We start from the raw sequence: 18,519 nt of genomic DNA on the forward strand, positions 1-18,519 counted from the left end.
GCAGGAAGATACTGGTAACAGGAAAGAGCCAGCTGAATTAAAACTTGAAGAATTTTGTGCAGTGTGTGAGGAGCAAATATTTTGGCAGACCGCAAGGAGGGTATATTCTGCAAACATCACTGAAGTGTATGCATGGAGTTATTTATATATTAACAGCTGGTGCAGTGGACTAATGTCGTATTCAATAGTGAGCTGATTTTATCTGTTGCACAATTCAAGGATGTGTCTGACTGCTAGCCTTGAATCAGGCTAAATGTCAAAACTCCAAAATCAGCCAAATCTCTATTATAAGCCACAAGTGAAACCATGCCCGTAGCCACCAGGTAAACGTGATTTGGACCAGGATGTGTGTGTAATTTCAATGTATCTAGTCAGACCTGAAATGGAACACTTACATTAATTACATACCACCTAAGAATCCTAGGATTTCTTAAGTGTAACATTTCACATGCTTCACTTCAAACAAAACAGGTTAAATTTGTTCGTCTATTTTCAAGTGATTCCCAGTCCAGCTGGTCCATGAAATTACAATGGGATCACATGTATTTGTTACAGTGCGGGCTGTCCTGTGTTGGATCTACTCTAGAGTTGAGATTTCAAGGTAGACTCACTGCCAATGTACTGACACCTTATTTCAGAACAAAGGCTTTACCTTCTTCAGCAACTCTATCAACAGTTTTCTATCCCCCCAGTAAAGGTGTTGATTTGATGAAAGGTGAACTTTACACAGGGTGTTTGTACAGGCCATACTGAGAGTTAGACACTCTCCCCCATACAAATCAGTATTACGAACTCTTGGTTGTACAGTATAGGTAAACAAAGATAAGTTTCTCTCCCATCTTATTCTAGGATTTCTATTGACAAGGAAAATTCAATTATTTGTATACGGGCTCAAAATTGAGAAAATATAAAGAAAGTGAATTAATATTATACAGTCAGTTTGCTTTTGGATATTTAATGTCTCCAACCACAACAAAAATTCGATGAATCCATGCATCTCATCACTGGTCGTCTGAACATTCTGAAAGTGATACCTCACTCAATCAACCATATATTCTGTTTATTAGACTGAATAAAGTCATGACTACCTAAACAATCACTTAATTAATGTTTTTTTAATTATCCTATTCCACTTTCCTGGAGGTTCCACTGATAAAATACAATTTCAGCAATGATAGCAGCTAGCCAAGCTGCAAGTTGATTCAGAAAGCATTCCATTCTGTAAAATAGACCCCATCCAGAATTCAACTCAGTACTCAGGCTGAGATATCTGACATAGTCCACTACTCTGTTAATGAATCATTGATGTTCACACAATATAGCCTCCTTGAGGTATCTGAATGTTTGTTCCTCACACACTGCACAAAATTCCTTTAGATTCTACTTAGACTGAGTTGATTCAGCTTGTCACCATACTTGTTTCCTTTGTAGTGTAGCATACTGATTTATGCCGATTAGAAAGGCTGGGCCTCAGACTGTACATTCTAAAGTCAAGTAAGTAAAAATAACTCACATACTAGTAAAAACAAGTCATGCATTAAGTTCCCTACTTGATATATCCGAAGATGAAATCACTGAGTCAGCTATTCCCACAATTAGTACTTCGTTACTAATGACAACCAACAAGAACCCACAATCGATCCTTAATTTCGTTTTATCTTTCTTGAGGTATGTTTGATTACCTGCTGGAAGTGCCACTGATAACTTGTACAGCAATGGTAAGCCGCAAGCTTCAATCTGAGAAAGCATTCCGTTCCGCAGTTTAGTCCATCATTCCGTTCCGTTCCGTTCCGTTCCGTTCCGTAGAATAGTCCCCACCTGGTATGACCACTCAATGGTACCAAAAAAGTATATTGAATTTTAATGTAATGAAAGTCTGAAAATATAGTCTAGCTATGCCACAATCGACAGTTCGTTGAAGCCACGTGTCAGCAACGTAGCAGTGTCGTACTTGGGTGTGAAGTTTTTCCTTGGGCGTGTTAAAACTGCTATCTAGGCGTGTTCAGTCTAACTAATGGGCCCTAGTTATTGTTTTGAGATAAATCAGATGGAGTTTGTAGTTGACGGAAGCGCGGATTTCTTAGCTGAATATTTAACATCAGAAGGAATTCACGAAGATGTGGTGACCAAGATTGTTGATAACAGGATAACATGTTCACTGTTTCTGGATTTAAGAGAGGAGGACCTGAAAGATTTGGCCACAGTGATTGGAGATAGAATTGCTCTCCGAAAAATTCTGGAGAAAGCGCGGAAGGTAATTTAATAGCTAACTAGCTATAACGTTACTACTGTGACTGTATGTTACAGTGCAAAGATCAGCCAGCATTGCAGCAAGGATCTGTAGCTACTGTTGTACAGCCAGTAAGGCCACAGACTCTCCAAGCAAATTCAGCTAGCAGTTCTGATTGGCATAATACTTTAGCTATCCCAGACTTAAACCGTTTTTCTCCACATATACAGAGTGCCATCAACAATGGAATCATTACAGGAAGAGCTAAGAGTGAAATTTACCAAGTGTTGAGAACATACATAACAGCGTTTACTTTGTACCCAACACCAGAGCAGTACACCACCATTTGCAGAAACCTTATTGAAAAATACCCAATATTGGCACAGCATTTTAGGTGCCTTGAGACTAAATAGACGAGACGCATCTCTAATCGCTATAGACGGCTTGAAGACAAGCTAGACGAGATAATTGCTTGAGACGATCACGTATTAAGTGAGAATCCTAGCAAGCACATTATATTCACTGAAGACTGAAGCGTCTAGAACAATGAAACCCTACGAGGCTATCTACCCTTGCCCATAAATTGTCTGCTATGACCACATGCTACTCCAATAAGGCTTCTAATCCGTTATACGTACGGATACCTTCCGGAAAGGCTGATCATGTCCGACTACGCCAGTCCACAATGCATAAACATGCCCGCTGCAGCAACATCAATTTTCACCTTCATAACTACTAAAACTACACGTTTTCAGCAATAGCTAATTTAAGACTGAACAAATGTTTATCTTATGAGCATAGCTTCTATACGTACCAGCATTGAAACCGGGTTACTGACCGCTGACCTGGATTAATTAAAATTGATGGCTACACTTTGAGTGGTCGAATATAGTGCGTTACGCGTACGCATGTACGAGAGTAGAAATATAAAAACTAAGCAGATATCCGGAATGGTTCCACGTAAGGTTCCAGATAGCAAGACACGTTTCCTGCAAGTGGGTGTGGCTTTGGCATACCTAGTTCACCTTTATAACGAATTCCTAAAGAGTGGGCTGGCTCACGAAAAAGCTGGCCTGATGCAAAGCTAGACCATGTCTCATACGACGATTAGTAGGCGTGGCTCAGTAGATTCTTCCATACCTATACAGATAAATGGGCGTGACTTAACGTATGGCTGCAGTCATCTAATTAGTGGACGTAGCTCAGGAAAGAAGCTGGGTTGCATCTTCGCTTGACTATGACGCGTTTATACACTTCTGCACAGTCCCAACCAATTAATTTGTTTCGCACGTGATCCAATCCAGGTCAGACCCGGGAAAAATGTGAACCGGTTTCAACGCTGATACGTACCCTACGCTCTATTAAGGAGTGTCGACCTATTTTCAAGAAATTAAGCTCATTGTTTAATAATTATACCCACCGATTATGACGGCATAGAACTCTACTTCAGTGTTATGTCGGCGCATTTGAACCCATGCAAGCCTAAGCTTCTGCATACCATGCATAGTGACTGTGGAGTTGCTGGTATGCTTCAGTGCATCTCAGTAGCTCTTAAAATCTCCACTGACATCCCTGAAGCTGAAAGAATGCATGTGAGCAGCCTAAAATCTTTAGAAAAAAGGCGAAATAACACAAGAGGAAAGAAACATCACAGATATGGTTTATCCATCCAAACATCTCCAACCAACTCGATCTGCAAAGAAAGAAAAATGTAGTAACATAATGTACATATTATTGTAGCAATAACAAATCAGTGCATGCTATAAATGTATAAATGCCAAAAATCTTTGCCCGTAAGTTGCCATTATCATGATAGCTGTAGCTAATAGAATATTTCTTACTAAACTTATAGCCATTCACAGGTTCAAAGACAACAATGGTCCAATCCCGTTCTATCAACTACGCTTAGTAATTAATTTGGAAGTATAGTATTAGAAAGTGTATATACGACCGAATTTGACAACACAAGGCTTCCACACACATCCAATTTTCTGTTTTAACCAATTGTAACTTGACTACTGACCTAAACTTTCACACAAATCTTCCATAGGATTGTAAAATAACAGGTCAAAATTTGAAACTAATGGCATACTCCTACACTGAGGTATGGTGCTTCAAAGTCATAAAAGTGGATGTGTATGGAAGCCTCGTTTTGTCAAATTCAGTCACATATAATCATACAAAAACTTTAAACTGATAAAAACACGGTAGAACATACCTTATTACAAGTGCACCGCATAGAAATATCTAAAACCTACTAAGGATGATCTGTGGAGAAAGAAAGAGTGTAGTAATACTGCATGTGCATGTAGTTATATACCAGATTGATACTACTTGCATAATTATATCTAAAGTCTTTGTATACCACCTGTATTTTACAACAAAATGTGGTGATAAGTTACCATCATTGTGGTAGCTGTAATTAAGAATATTTCTTACTAAGCATATAGCCATTCACAGGTTCAAAGACAGTAATGGTCCAAACCCATTCTAGCAACTACATTTAGTAAGTAATTTGGAAGTACTGCAGCATTAGAAACTGGTACAAAAACTTTGAACTGATAAAACATGGTAGAAAATACCTTATTAAAAGTACGCCCCATAGAAACATCTAAAACCTACTAAGGATTATCTGTGGAGAAAGAAAGAGTGTAGTAATACTGCATGTGCATGTAGTTATATACCAGATTGATACTACTTGCATAATTACAATTAAAGTCTTTGTGTACCACCTGTATTTTACAACAAAATGTGGTGCTAAGTTACCATCATTGTGGTAGCTGTAATTTAGAATATTTCTTACTAAGCATATAGCGATTCACAGGTTCAAAGACAGCAGTGGTCCAAACCCGTTCTAGCAACTACCCTTAGTAAGTAATTTCAGAGCATGCTATAATCAATTGAAGAAAATAAAAGTAGTATAAATACTTTAAACCAATATAAACATGGTTAGAATGTTCGTACCTCAAAGTACATCGATCACTTTGCCTCAATCTTCAATCAACTAGGGATGATCTGTGGAGAAGTAAATGTATTATAAGACACACGTAGTCTCACAAACATTAAGATGCTTAAGTAAACTTTATAGTTTACAGAAGATTTAGCTGACCATAAAACTGATGACTAATGTTGATATGTAATTCACTTGCTTGTCAGCATAATAATTTGTGACCTGATCTTGGAAAACCTACCTTTTTGGCACATTGGTCAATTTTCTGTTTTATAGTTTAAATGAGGTACTAGGTGCTCATCTATCTTATGTTAAAATTTCAGCTTAATATCTTGAAGCATTACTGAGATATGGCCAATTTTCTGTCCTGTACATTACAAACTAACTTTTATGGTAATGTATTGAATTCTGTGAGTGATTAAGGGTGACAAATGGTGACAAATCACTTTGTTTACCAATAATTCCATTGTTACCATCTAAAATACTTTAAAATACATTTCTGATAGATTAATGAAGTAGTATTGGTACTTTTCTGCAATTAAATGCCATGTGTCATTGTCTAAGACTAAGTTTTAGCCATTCCAGCAGCTGAACAAATCACCCAATTTGTAAGTTAATTGTTATCCCACGCATGTGAAATTACTACATGGTCTGATATAATCATCCATATCTCCTACGAAAAAGAAGCTATGAGTGTGAAACTTCACAGCAAGAAGGTTTAATAGTTGCTTTATCCAAATGTGTAAAAAAATGAATTTAAAAGAAAGTGTTGAAATTTTCATTTGAGTTTTCCCAAAAAGTTTGCTTGTGCCCAAAAGGTAGGTTTTCCAAGATCCGGTCACATTTATTGTTAGTTGTTAATAAACAAGATCATTACGCACAAATACATGAAGGTTTTTATGTGCTATGGCAGTTCTATATATGGCAATAAAAATTTTCATTATATTAACAGAAGAGAGGTGAATATAGTTTAGGTTTAAAATGATAAAGGAATTACATTCAGTATTAATTCTTCATAGAAGTTGCAGACCTTTGCGTGGATCTCATTAGTAACAGAAAATCCCTTCTATATGAAAGTACTGGTGACATTCCTATGTACGCAATATATTTACCATAGCTATTCAGCTGTGTTTAGGTCTAATACCAGCCAGGCCAACATTACTGGATTAAAGTTCATTCAAGCACCTGACATCGATCATCCCTTACCACTGCAATAACTAGGTCCTTAGATAATAGAAACAACACTAACCTAAAGCTATGCGCACCTTGCAACAATAGCAATAGCTAGCAACTCTACACATAAAGGGTCTCATTCTGTCCTCAGGCTACATGTGAAAATAAAATAAATGTTGTAACAGAGATATACTTACCACAATGATCTTTAAATTCTGAATTAGAATTGCTCATCAACTATCCATCTATCCTTTCTTGTTCTGGATGCCATAGTTTACAAACACCTCACAACTATATATTATTCTGTTTAACCATAGCTGGATGTTGTTGAATGTAACCCAGAATACATCCTCTGCCACTTTACTTGAACTAACATTCCCTCTAGACTCAGTAAACTTCCAGTCTCATTCTGAGTATCATCAATATTACTTACAGAATTTTACTACAATCTGTCAATTTCCAACAATTCATGAAATAATTGTAAATAGCGTGCTGATTCAAAACATCAAAATTTTACTTTGTACTAGTGATGCACTAATTAATCGGTAAATAATCGGAAATCTGTTTATTGGCCACATTTCAGCAATATCAGTATCAGTAATTATTAGTAGATTATTTAGCTGATTAATTTTACTGACCCTGATGGTATTGTTTTCATAAGAATAACACAAAAATGAAGTTTTAAAATGGCAATTTTACAAAATAATATTATGAGTGAAATTTTGGTAAACATAAAACATTCGATCAGTTATCGGTATTGGCCATTATATGATTTTCAATATCGGCTAATCAGATAATCTCTTATCGGTACATCATTACTTTGTACAACTGTTTATAGCTAGCATTCAGACAGACACACAGCTTGTCAGTGTATGACATGCTCGCAAAATATTTTCATGGTTCGGAACTGTAGTGAATGGTCAACTTAACTGTGTTTGCTTTTTTTATTCGGCTGTACACACACACACACAAACACACACACACACCTTTCTGTGGCCACTTATACTATGATGATCTGACTGTGGTTGCAAGAGACCTAGGTCTCATAATACAGCAAAAATAGTGCTCCAATACAACCTATATGAACTCTGTCTTTAATCAGCATTAAAACAACTAATTCAAAAAGTCCCTGCATTGAGAGAAAATGGACCTGTGACAAACCTATATCCAATGCTCAGTATTGGGTCTTGTGCATGGTCTCATTTCAGTTATCTGTGCATAGGTAAAGACCAAAATATAGACGGCATAAATACAGGAAGTATGAATTACGAATTGTAACATATTACTGGTATTAGTATTTGTCTTACAGGTAAAGAAGGCTCAAGGAGCCTGTAAAGCCTGATCTGTACAAAAAGAATTACGCTGCATGGACTTATCTCATTTATTCTTTCTCTCCTCAATACTGAAACTAACCTCGAAACTAGCACACCTAGCCTACACGAGACGCCGAAAGGGATGGTGGTGAAATCAGCAAACCTGTGTTAGTATGTATAGGTAATCACCAAGCATAGTAATAAAGTCAAGTTACCTTCCTCGATTCATTCCCGCCACGTAGCTTGTTCTCCCGGTGGACTAGTGAAGATATGGTCACCGAATACGCCCGGATTGTACAGTAAACGCACGTGATCACGAGATAGCAGCGGAAGATTTTGAAAGCCGGCCCAACAGTGAACATGAGGCTCGACGTAAGCTCTACATGTGTCAATTGCTTTCTAAGGTATCGAAACCATGACACAGTGGAAGAGTTGCTGTGTACTGAGTTGCGTAGTAGTTACGCCGGATATACAAAACGAGATACTCCACGCCGGGCAGTCGCTGGTCAGTGTGATGACAGAACACCGTAACTGTCGTGCATTGGCATGAGCCAGCGTGGATCAGTTGTTGTACGTTACATATTACTTAAGTAAAAATAGACGTAAATTTAAGTTGAAATATTTCCTAGCAAAGAAGGGTTTACATTGGCATCCAATCATGACGCGGAAGAAATAAACAGTTGACCGCAATCTTGAATGTCTTCCTACAGGTAAATGTGTTCTATGATGTTGGTTCCACAAAGGGACAATTTTAGACTGCTATACTTAATGTTGTGCCTACACATGCAGCGTTGATCATCTTCAAGGAATTTTGTGTGTACTGAAAAATCTCGGATTAAGTATGTACAAAAAAAATTTGGAGTGTTATGTGTTGTTTTTCATATAAAGCAGGTGTAAATCAATTTCATTTCCACCTGTAGTGTGCTTATGAGATTATTGTATTGGTCATCCACTTGTCCTCTGTTAACATCAAATGTCGAGCTGGCCTACTCTAAGGTTACCATGAATGTGGCACTCTCAAGTGATTTGTTCAGTAGTTGGTGATTCTAGCCAGTACTGGGGTGGTGGTAAGGGCAGTCCATCAGTCTGAAGAAAAGGAATCATTGCTCTGGTACAGGTAAAATTTGATCCAGGTCATGTCTCAGTTGTAATAAAGTTCAGTTTCACAGGGTCATTCTTCTGTCACATGTTATTGTGCTTCGTTTCTTCTATGTTCTCTGTCAGCAACTGCACACTGGTCCATTTCCTGTAAGTATAGTACAATACAACAATAATGGACAAAACAGTATGCATAAAGTTAATGCACTTGAACTATTTTGTACTATTCGACATATGCTACATAATTATTATTTTAATGCATACAGGTGAAGTTGTACTATGCTATCAGCAACAAAAATAATGTTTGTGTGGTGTTCGATTCAGTCAGGTGATAAAAGATCAATGTGTTGCTTATATTAACTGCTCTTAAACCATTGCAGGCAATGAGCAAGGGATACTTACAGTTTATAGCTGAACAAGCCGACACATGTAGGCTGATGAAGCTAGCTACTTTCACTGTCACGGGACAGCAGCATGCAGCCACCTTCGCGAGTCCGCGATGATAGAAAGATTGAACCTACTTAACGATTTTAATTGTGCAAAATTAATGGTTGCACCATCAGTTGACCTCTATTCTATAATTAACAATAATCGTTGTACCCTTATATGGCGAACAATGAATAATCTATTAGCACTATACGACTGTAGACGTCGCGTGATACGAGGCACGATACGAGCCTCGTCTAAAGGAGTGGTACCATTACGACAGATACGCTTTTAGACGAAGGGTATAGGCGTTCGCGTATTCATATCGTCTAGTAAAAAAAGACGACGTTAGATACGTATGTACGCGCCGCGTATCAGGGTAGCTGAAATGCTGTGTGGGTGACACTGATGGACCATCCAAATATGTGAGTTTTAATTTGGACATCTATAGTTATAACTGTTATTTATTTTTCTGTAGACTACATGGAAAATGGGTTTAAGAAATTCTTTTAAGAATATTCGCTGAGGGCTAAAAAACAACCAGTTGGCTGATGATGATGGACCACCACCTAAGCGAAGAAGAGTGTATTATGGTGACAATGATGAGGAAAATGTCACACAGGAAGAGCATAATAGGGCTGTACAGAAGTTAAAAGGTTTGTTTATTGTTATTGAAATAGTGTGTAACTATACTTACACTTATTTCAGATGCCTTCAACAGCCAAGGAAAGAAAAAGGCAATCAATTCAGCAAAGTGAAGAGATGGATGGACAAAGGAGAAACCAATGGATACAAGAAGATCCGTCACCAACACTTTCAGAAATTTTTAATGAGTTTCCACATTTGAGGACCATAAGATAGGTAATTAAATTGATTACACTATTTTAAAAATACTATTATCACTTTTGATGCACACAGCTGCGACGAGAATTCAAGGTGCTAGCTTCGTTGGATGATGTGTCCGCAGTAATCGAGAATTGGATAGACTGGGGACAAAAAATCATGAAGTTTGCAGAAATTGAGTCAACCACACGTCCTGTGATTAAGACACTGATTAGAAGCCTACCTGAAAGTGAAGATCTTTTCAATCCAGATGGTCAGGTTTTACTTTGTACATTATGTCACCACCATTTTTTTAATTGCAGATGCCAAAGACATGATTTGTATGGAAATCCTTTTAAAACTAATCTATCCACGAGGATCAAAAAAGGGATTTTTGCTGTATTGCACTGAAGTTAGTAAAATATATTATAAAGCATTCATTCATAGTTCATTTTACAGTCTACTGAAACTGACATTGATCAAGAAATTTCGGAATTGGATCAGTTTGAGCCATTTATATTGGTTACTGGGAAACCAGGGACAGAAACCAGCCAATTCTTCATTTGTTGTGAATCTGAAATCATTTTGGAGTCGAAGTCGTTGAGAAATGCCATAGTTGATCTGATGTCATCATATTACGTCTTTGACATCTCTTACCCGAAGTCGATCAGTGGGATACTGATTTTCTTGCAGCATCACGTGTTCTGTCTTGCAGATGAACAAGCTGTACCACCTGCAGTAAAGACATTATTAGCTAATTTACAAAAGTTGTAAACTTAATTGCCTTTGTGCATTATATTGTATACCATATTTTCTTGTGTAAATAATTACATTTTTCGTACTCAGTATGTGAGTTGTGATGTAACTATAATATTACGCTACAATTACTCAGGCAATTACCACAGTAACATCTTTATAACATGGGAGTAATCATGCACTTTAAAGTGTTTCATAACACCTACTGTAGAGTGTAACAAAACTCCGTTTAGGGTGTAACAATACGCTCTTAAAGGAGCCACACAAAAATGGCAAGTAAAGCGCCCTCAAAGGTATTTCATAACACCTTTGTTTTTACAGTGTATTTATAGCTGTGTAGCAACTGTAAACTAATTAGTCACTTGCAAGTTTAATTAGGTGTCTGAAGCATTTAACATGCACAGATATGAGATATATTCGTCACATGCAGGCAGTAAAGATAGATTTACTCTAATAGAACAGTCATACTATACCATGAATTCATACTTCCGAATTTACGATGTTATGAAACAATCATTATTATGTATGGATTTCACTGACTCTCCAAGATAATATTCTGCATTAATGTTAATTGCTCATTTCTAAAAAAATTACCTTTTAAACCAAATGTAGAGTCTATCACTGACAAAAATGAGTGATATCTACCCCAAAAACACCTTCGCTGTAGAAAAGGTGCACTCAAGAAACTACAAGTACCTGGAACCCAATGTAAAAAAACAAAAAGAAAACAGCTCAGCTGAAAGTGAAAAGTAACTGGTAACTTAAAGAGCTGATATCTGAAGCGGCCAAGAATACAATTACTAAAGTTTAATCCATGCAAGAACACCTTGGCTATAATATAGGTGTTTACATGAAAGTATCTGGCAACTGAAATGGCTGATATCTGAAGCGGCCAAGAATGAATGGTCATATACAACTAATTCAAAATTTTAACACTGAACCTTTATAATTCGGCTGTGTTCTATATTCACTCTCGCTGCATCGTAAAGTAATTTCTTTTAACTCTAATTGGCTGGTAATTTGGCCGCCTTTTTTAATAGTCAGTATAATAGAGCAAAAAAAGGTGGCCAAATTACCAGCCAATTAGAGTTAAAAGAAATTACTTTACGATGCAGCAAGAGTGAATATAGAACACAGCCGAATTATAAAGGTTTAGTGTTAAATTTTTGAATTAGTTGTATATGACCATTCATTCTTGGCCGCTTCAGATATCAGCCATTTCAGTTGCCAGTTACTTTCATGTACACACCTGTTTTATAGCCGAAGTGTTCTTGCATGGATTAAACTTTACTAATTGTATTCTTGGCCGCTTCAGATATCAGCTCTTTAAGTTACCAGTTACTTTTCACTTCAGCTGAGCTGTTTTCTTTTTGTTTTTTTACATTGGGTTCCAGGTACTTGTAGTTTCTTGGGCGCACCTTTTTTACAGTGAAGGTGTTTTTGGGGTGGTTATCAGTTACATACATGCAGGTACACCATGCAGGTATTGTGTCTGGTAATTGATTAATGACTGGCTTGTTGACGGCTTGTTGTAACACCAACATGCTTTCTGCACTGAGTCTTGACAATTAGCCAAGGAATGGACATGGTAGATAGTTGAATAAGAGGTCACCTAGCAACCTTAATACTAAGAATCTATGAATATAATTAGTGGTATTTCCCCGAATATGACATGTCATTTGTCGGGTTATGGGTTATGGATTGTTGTTCCGTATAATACTAGTCACTTGTTAATAAGGAATGCAGTGAATATATAAAAGATACTTTATGGTTGATATATAATAACTTTCTCAAGCACAAGTCAGCAGTTTCTAGAATAGTTAAATAAGAATTGCCATCATTTAACATGTTATTATTACAGGTTGCAGTGTGTATGCTCCTGATATTTCATCTCCATCATGTTGTATACAAAATGAAAGTATTACAGCAATTGTGATACTAATAATACGACTTGACATTCTAGTGGTGTTGCCTTTTGATAACACACTGTGATGGACATTGATTGCCCGGCAATTATTCCTGTTACTTGAAAATTATAGTAGCATCTGTTTTGCTGTTAACACCCCTACTGTCAGGTGGAATTCTCTGCTGCAGTGCAGATTGACGAAAAATTGTAAGCATAGAGTGTACCAGATTGTTATGTAAATATAATGTTTTGGCAGGTTCTGTGGACTGCATATGAAGTGTTGTTAGCTGTTTACAATATGTGACTGGATTTTGGAAAAACGATCCAAATCGCACATTAGAAGTTTCGAGATAAACGGTTTTAAAGAATTGAAGCCAGCATAACTCTCCAAGGATAGCAAGCACGCGTATGAAATTTACACAAAAGATGCATCAATCTGTTACCTTTCAAGCCACTTCCAGTACTTGTAGCTGCTTGTACAGTTTCCCACCAAAAAAGATAGAAAATCTGAGCAGTTGGACGAGCGAAGTAGTATCACGAGTGCTCACAAAGGGGTGGAGGCTGGGGGTAGAGGCTGGGGGGTGGAGGCTGGGGGGTGGCGGGGAGGGCAAAAGATAGGCCTCAAAATGGAGGCAGATCACGATTGGAGTCCAGACACGAGATTACAGGGCTGTGCTGGCTCCTTAGTGGCTGATATGTAGCAAAATCTACAGAGAACACGTCTGGCCAACATTATAAGGCTGTCCACCAGTAAACCACTGATTCTTGCCAAGCCAGGTCCTTCACAAGGCCTGAAACCGCCATTTGGGCACTCCACACCACCCAGAAAAGACGTCTATTAAAACCAGCCTCGTGTAGTTTGAGTAGTGCTGAGGGTCAAAACTTGTAGTACGATAGTGTAGCTATCCACTGGTGGTGTTAGTTTGATTTTTCCTGATGTGCGATTTGGTTCGGTTCTGTAAAATCTGGTCACATATTAAGGTATGGTGTATGCTTGAATAAGAACTGTAACTATATTGCTTGTCAATGCTGCAGATCATGCTGTTCCTAACATCTCACGAGCACTTCAGAAGTTGGAGTTGACTATTTGAACAGCATTTGCAGTATTTAATTTCTGTAATTGAAATACATTAATAATTATTTAAATACTAAATAACAATTGGGGATAACCTTTATACCAGCATAGGGATAACCTTCATCCTACCTATACGGGATAAAGGTCATACTATTGAGAGTTGGGATACCGTTATCCCTGGATTTGGTATTCTATATATGTGGCCGGATTTGCGAAAAGGTACCTTTTTCACACACAAAATTTGACCTATTTTTTAAACTTTAATGCTTCATACATTTTTGATCATGGCATATAATTGCTTGACATTTTCAGTGAATGTAGCTACTGTATCTGGCTACATTTTGATACTTAGAGCAAGTTAATCAGTATAAGGAGGTAAGTGTTACATCATTTTGTTTGCTGGTATGTCAAATGTGTGGAAAAGGTACCTTTTCGCAAATCCGGTCACATATGTCAGCCACTTTATCCCTGTTTTGGGATGACCTTCCAACCAACTGTTTTAACAGTGTAGGACTGTGATTATTAGCCAAACCATGTCAGATACTTAAAAACTAATAGTATCACATGTTTTTAGCAACAATATACTACTAGGCACCGGCCGATTATGCCGGCATAATTTAAAGCATAATAGGTGGCCAAAAGCATCAAGCATAATGCCAGCATAATAGGGACGATGTTTGAAAAATTAATTAAATGCGCAATACGCGCGCCTGAAAGAAAGCAAATATTCACTGCCAATAGTATTATTAGTGCATTTTATAATCAAAAACACGTAATACAACTTATTAAACCGTTTCTTTGTTGGTTATTCACACTTTGCAGAAATAAGATCGAGATACTCTAATAGAGCAGTCACTTACTCTAATAGAGCAGTCAGGAAAGGCTGATATACTCTAATAAAACAGTCACTTCTAGAGCATAATTTTGATTTCGAAAGCATAATTTTGAGCATAATAGGCTTAATTTTTTAGCAATGCTCAAAAGCATAATAGGTAAAATTTCGGGCATAATAGGCCGGTGCCTATATACTACAGTGTAATAGTAAGAAAAGTTTTCACTGCAGTTGACCTTTAAATTCAGCATGAGGTTTGAGGTTGCCTAATTTCTGATCTCCAATCTTTGCGTCGTATTTTCTTCCACTGTCTTTCTTACTAGCAAATGAAGGTCTATAAAATACAGGTATTTGCACTATTTGATAGTCAGTGTGAAAATACAAAACAACCAACACACCTAGACTATGACACAGGTATCCCTTAGAAATAAAATACGCATAGCAGCAGGTCGCCAGTAGGGATGCGGCAATTATGCTGGCATAATTTCGGGCATAATAGGTATGTGTGGAAATCAGGAATTATGCTAGCATTTTGAGGTGTTTATAAAGCATTAACAGTAGGAAAATCTGCAGATTGCACAATTCCGTTAAAAAAGATCGAGATACTCTAATAGAGCAGTCAGAAACTCTAATAGAACAGTCATGGAATATTATTTACTCTAATAAAGCAGTCATGTTGAAATGAAATTCTCTAATACAGCAACCAGCTAAAGAATTCAAGACTATTTGAAGCTTAAACATCAATGAAAATGGTCTGATACAGCAATAAACTGGCATTATTAGCCAATTATGGTGGCATAATTTTGGGAATAATGGGCAATTCTCAAAAGCATAATAGGGGATTTTTTAAGCACTGCTCAAAAGCATAATGTTCAATTTTTGGAGCATAATAGCCTCATGCCTAGTCGCCAGTGCATGGATACACAACAGAAAATTTTTCACCAACCTGCAACACTCAGATACAGGTCGCCAGTGCTTGAATACACAACACACCTACAATACCCTGATACAGGTCCCCAGTACATAACACGATAGACACATCTACAACACCCGGATACAGGTCCCCACTCCGCAGTACATTGATACACAACACAATTGACACACCTACAAGACCCGAACACAGGTTGGCAGTGTGTGGAAACACAACACAATTGACACACCTACAAGACCCGAACACAGGTTGGCAGTGTGTGGAAACACAACACAATTGACACACCTACATGACCCGAAAACAGGTCGCCAGTGAGTGAATGCACAACACAATTGACACACCTACAAGACCCATAAACAGGTCGCCAGTGTGTGGATACACAACACAATAATTATTGACACACTTACAAGATCCGGACACAGGTCGTCAGTGTGTAACGAGGTGCGTGGATACACAACACAATTGACACACCTACAAGACCCGAAAACAGGTTGCCAGTGCGTGGATACACAACACCATTGACACACCTACAAGACCCGAACACAAGTCGCCAGTGCGTGGATACACAACACAATTGACACACCTACAAGACCCGAACACAGGTCGCCAGTGAGTGGATGCACAACACAATTGACACACCTGCAAGACCCGAACACAAGTCGCAAGTGAGTTTTTTAAAAATAATTATTTATTATTTTTAATCCCGGCCCTAATGGCACTCCCATCCTCCCCGATCTCTAGCTAGAAGTTAAACCTAATTTAATTTATAAATGACAAAAGCAGAAGAAAGAAAAAGCAGCTAAACCTACAGAGCCTACACTGGCCTACAAAAACACCGCATGGACCGCCAGCATACACACAGCAAAACCCCCGGACAGGGGCCTTAACAAGAAATCCCTGCAGACTACTGAAACTGCAGGGAGTGGGAGCATGAAACAGAGTTCAACTCCCACAAAGGACTGCTAGGCAACAGGTTAAATAGATGTAAAAATGTCCGGGCATTGTGGCGCCACAGACAAACAGAGAGTTGCTCTAGCAGATGGCGGTATGCTAGGCCACGAGAAATGCCACTCCTGGTGGTTGTCCTCAAAGCAATATCCTGCAAGACAGGACGACTAGCAGCAGACCACAAACCCAAGGACTCAACCACCAGGGGGACAAAAACACCTCCAGCAGCCTGTACAAGCTCATCATGGTGAGCATCCTTATCTTCTTCTCCCTTAGCAGCAGCCACACCTGCTGAAACTGCAGACCGACCCAACAGAGATTCTTGTAATGGACAACGCACAGTAACATCGAAGTACGCAGGCTTCCCAGTGAGTGGATGCACAAAACAATTGACACACCTACAAGACCTGAACACAGGTCGCCAGCAATGAGATGGTGAGTACAGAATTCTTGAATGTTAAATAATGCTTTGCTTAGATCAACAAAATTGTTGGAAGCAGAAGAAGAGCTGATTAGAGAACAAATGGAAAAGAAGAACTGGCAAAGCAAAAGGGCGCTTTTGCTTCAGAGGGATACAGCTATAAATACTGATGATAGTGCAAGACCTGAAAACAGTGAGATGGTGCATACAGCATTTGATTTACTAGTAGGGTGATCGTTTTGGTTAGGGTGAAACAATTCTTGGAAAGGCTGACGACAGTAATAGAAAGACTGGGACTGTATCTATACTAAAACATCTTTGGGATTGGTTGTTTGAAGAAATGTTGACTGTAGTGGCAGAGTAACAGAACGAACAGTAGCACTATATGGATAAGAAAAAGACTTTGAATGATTAAATGGTGTGTACAACATTCTTTTTGGAATAGTTTAAAATACAAGGCTTTGTGTGTGTAGTTGTGGAAGTTGACATATTAAAGAGACAGACCTCAAAACAGTGAGATGATGTGTACAACATTCGTGAATGATTTCTTCATAGCACCATAAACATTGTGTTTAGAGCAAATTTTGCTAGAAAGAATGCCAGGGAAGATGAAAAGCACTAGTAGAAGAGATAGATTCACCACTGGTGTTTACAGTGAAATGGCTCCTTGACGTGTTGGAAGTGGCAGGAAAGGAAATGCCAGTAGCCAAATGGTAAGTATAATATTGTTGAGGAATTGTGAGTGAAATTGTATCTTTAGAGTGAAGCGTGTACCCAACATCGTGACAGAAGTGACAGGAAAGGAAGTGCTAGTAGCAAAATGGTAAGTATAACTCTCTTGAGGAATTGGTAAATCAATGAACTTATGTGCTAGGAGTGAAACAGCTAGCCAACACAGTGGTAGAAAAAATGCCAGGACCATAAGTGCCAACAGCAAAATGGTAAGGCTAAAATTATTAAGGGATAAGTTGGTAAATGAAATTAATTGTGTTTAGACTGAAACAGCAGAGCTACATAGCACCAACTAAACAATAGTCGAGAACCATTTGAATGCAAAGACAGTGGTACGTACATAATTGTTGTATATACAACAGTTTATTAATATCTGTACACGTTATAGTAACAAGAGGAAGGAGGACTAGAGGTTTTTGACACACTAAGCGGAGATAATGGGAGTGACAGTGATTATGGGGGGATTGTGTTGTAAATATTATATTGCAAGTATTAAAATTTTACGCGAATTTTATAACCCAAACCCGCAGTCGCGAATATAGATTAGCGATCACGTGCATGGCACAATTACGCCCATCATGACGACGCGTCTCGAGATTGAGACGAGTATAAAGAAGGTCCACGTCTTGAAAGGTGGTTCCACCACGGGTAAGCTCGAACCTCGAGCTCGTCTTTGGGTTAAGTACGAAACCCGTAGTTGTCGCGCATTTCCTCAGCTACGGGTATCTTTACGGGATAATTTCGTCCCGTAATCGTATCTTATTTAGCTGTGTTGGAGACGTTTATTTCCACATATAATGCTTATCCCCCAGATCTCCCTAGCTCCAGCATGCTGCTGGGAGGTGTGCCTTGCTTACCTCCACCTGAGACATTAGTACCTTGAATTAGCCCTCTCCCCCTTTATAA

The 18,519-nt window shown here is 38.2% G+C and overlaps 4 long non-coding RNA genes across 10 annotated transcripts in view; all 4 read left to right on the forward strand.

Annotated features, from left to right (window-relative positions):
- The window catches only part of LOC136246530 (uncharacterized), a 29,745-nt gene extending 16,524 nt beyond the window's left edge, over positions 1 to 13,221 (forward strand). The window contains exons 2-3 of the long non-coding RNA XR_010696572.1: positions 12,252 to 12,881; positions 12,931 to 13,221. This is a non-coding gene — a long non-coding RNA (uncharacterized lncRNA). The remainder of the gene's footprint in view (positions 1 to 12,251; positions 12,882 to 12,930) is intronic.
- Positions 7,903 to 10,883, forward strand: LOC136246529 (uncharacterized). 3 transcript variants are annotated; one of them, XR_010696571.1, is made up of 11 exons: positions 7,903 to 8,070; positions 8,125 to 8,236; positions 8,296 to 8,376; positions 8,456 to 8,783; positions 8,836 to 8,914; positions 9,031 to 9,092; positions 9,145 to 9,615; positions 9,669 to 9,846; positions 9,899 to 10,051; positions 10,109 to 10,424; positions 10,472 to 10,883. It is a non-coding gene; the product is annotated as an uncharacterized lncRNA (long non-coding RNA). The 3 variants fall into 3 exon arrangements; XR_010696570.1 differs by having other exon boundaries at positions 7,903 to 8,038; positions 8,091 to 8,236; XR_010696569.1 differs by having other exon boundaries at positions 7,904 to 8,236.
- A 74-nt stretch (positions 13,222 to 13,295) lies between the features above and the next one.
- LOC136246532 (uncharacterized) lies at positions 13,296 to 13,857 on the forward strand. Its single transcript, XR_010696573.1, has 2 exons — positions 13,296 to 13,655; positions 13,710 to 13,857. It is a non-coding gene; the product is annotated as an uncharacterized lncRNA (long non-coding RNA).
- Positions 13,858 to 16,955: 3,098 nt separating this feature from the next.
- Positions 16,956 to 18,117, forward strand: LOC136242872 (uncharacterized). Of its 5 annotated transcripts, none has more exons than XR_010694663.1 (7): positions 16,956 to 17,074; positions 17,129 to 17,299; positions 17,355 to 17,594; positions 17,642 to 17,704; positions 17,756 to 17,822; positions 17,877 to 17,945; positions 18,002 to 18,117. It is a non-coding gene; the product is annotated as an uncharacterized lncRNA (long non-coding RNA). The 5 variants fall into 5 exon arrangements; XR_010694665.1 differs by having other exon boundaries at positions 17,015 to 17,299; positions 17,355 to 17,394; positions 17,437 to 17,594; XR_010694666.1 differs by having other exon boundaries at positions 17,015 to 17,299; positions 17,355 to 17,394; positions 17,458 to 17,594.
- Positions 18,118 to 18,519: the final 402 nt, after the last annotated feature.

Source organism: Dysidea avara, chromosome 2 (assembly GCF_963678975.1).
Source record: "Dysidea avara chromosome 2, odDysAvar1.4, whole genome shotgun sequence".
Taxonomy (NCBI): Eukaryota; Metazoa; Porifera; class Demospongiae; order Dictyoceratida; family Dysideidae; genus Dysidea; species Dysidea avara.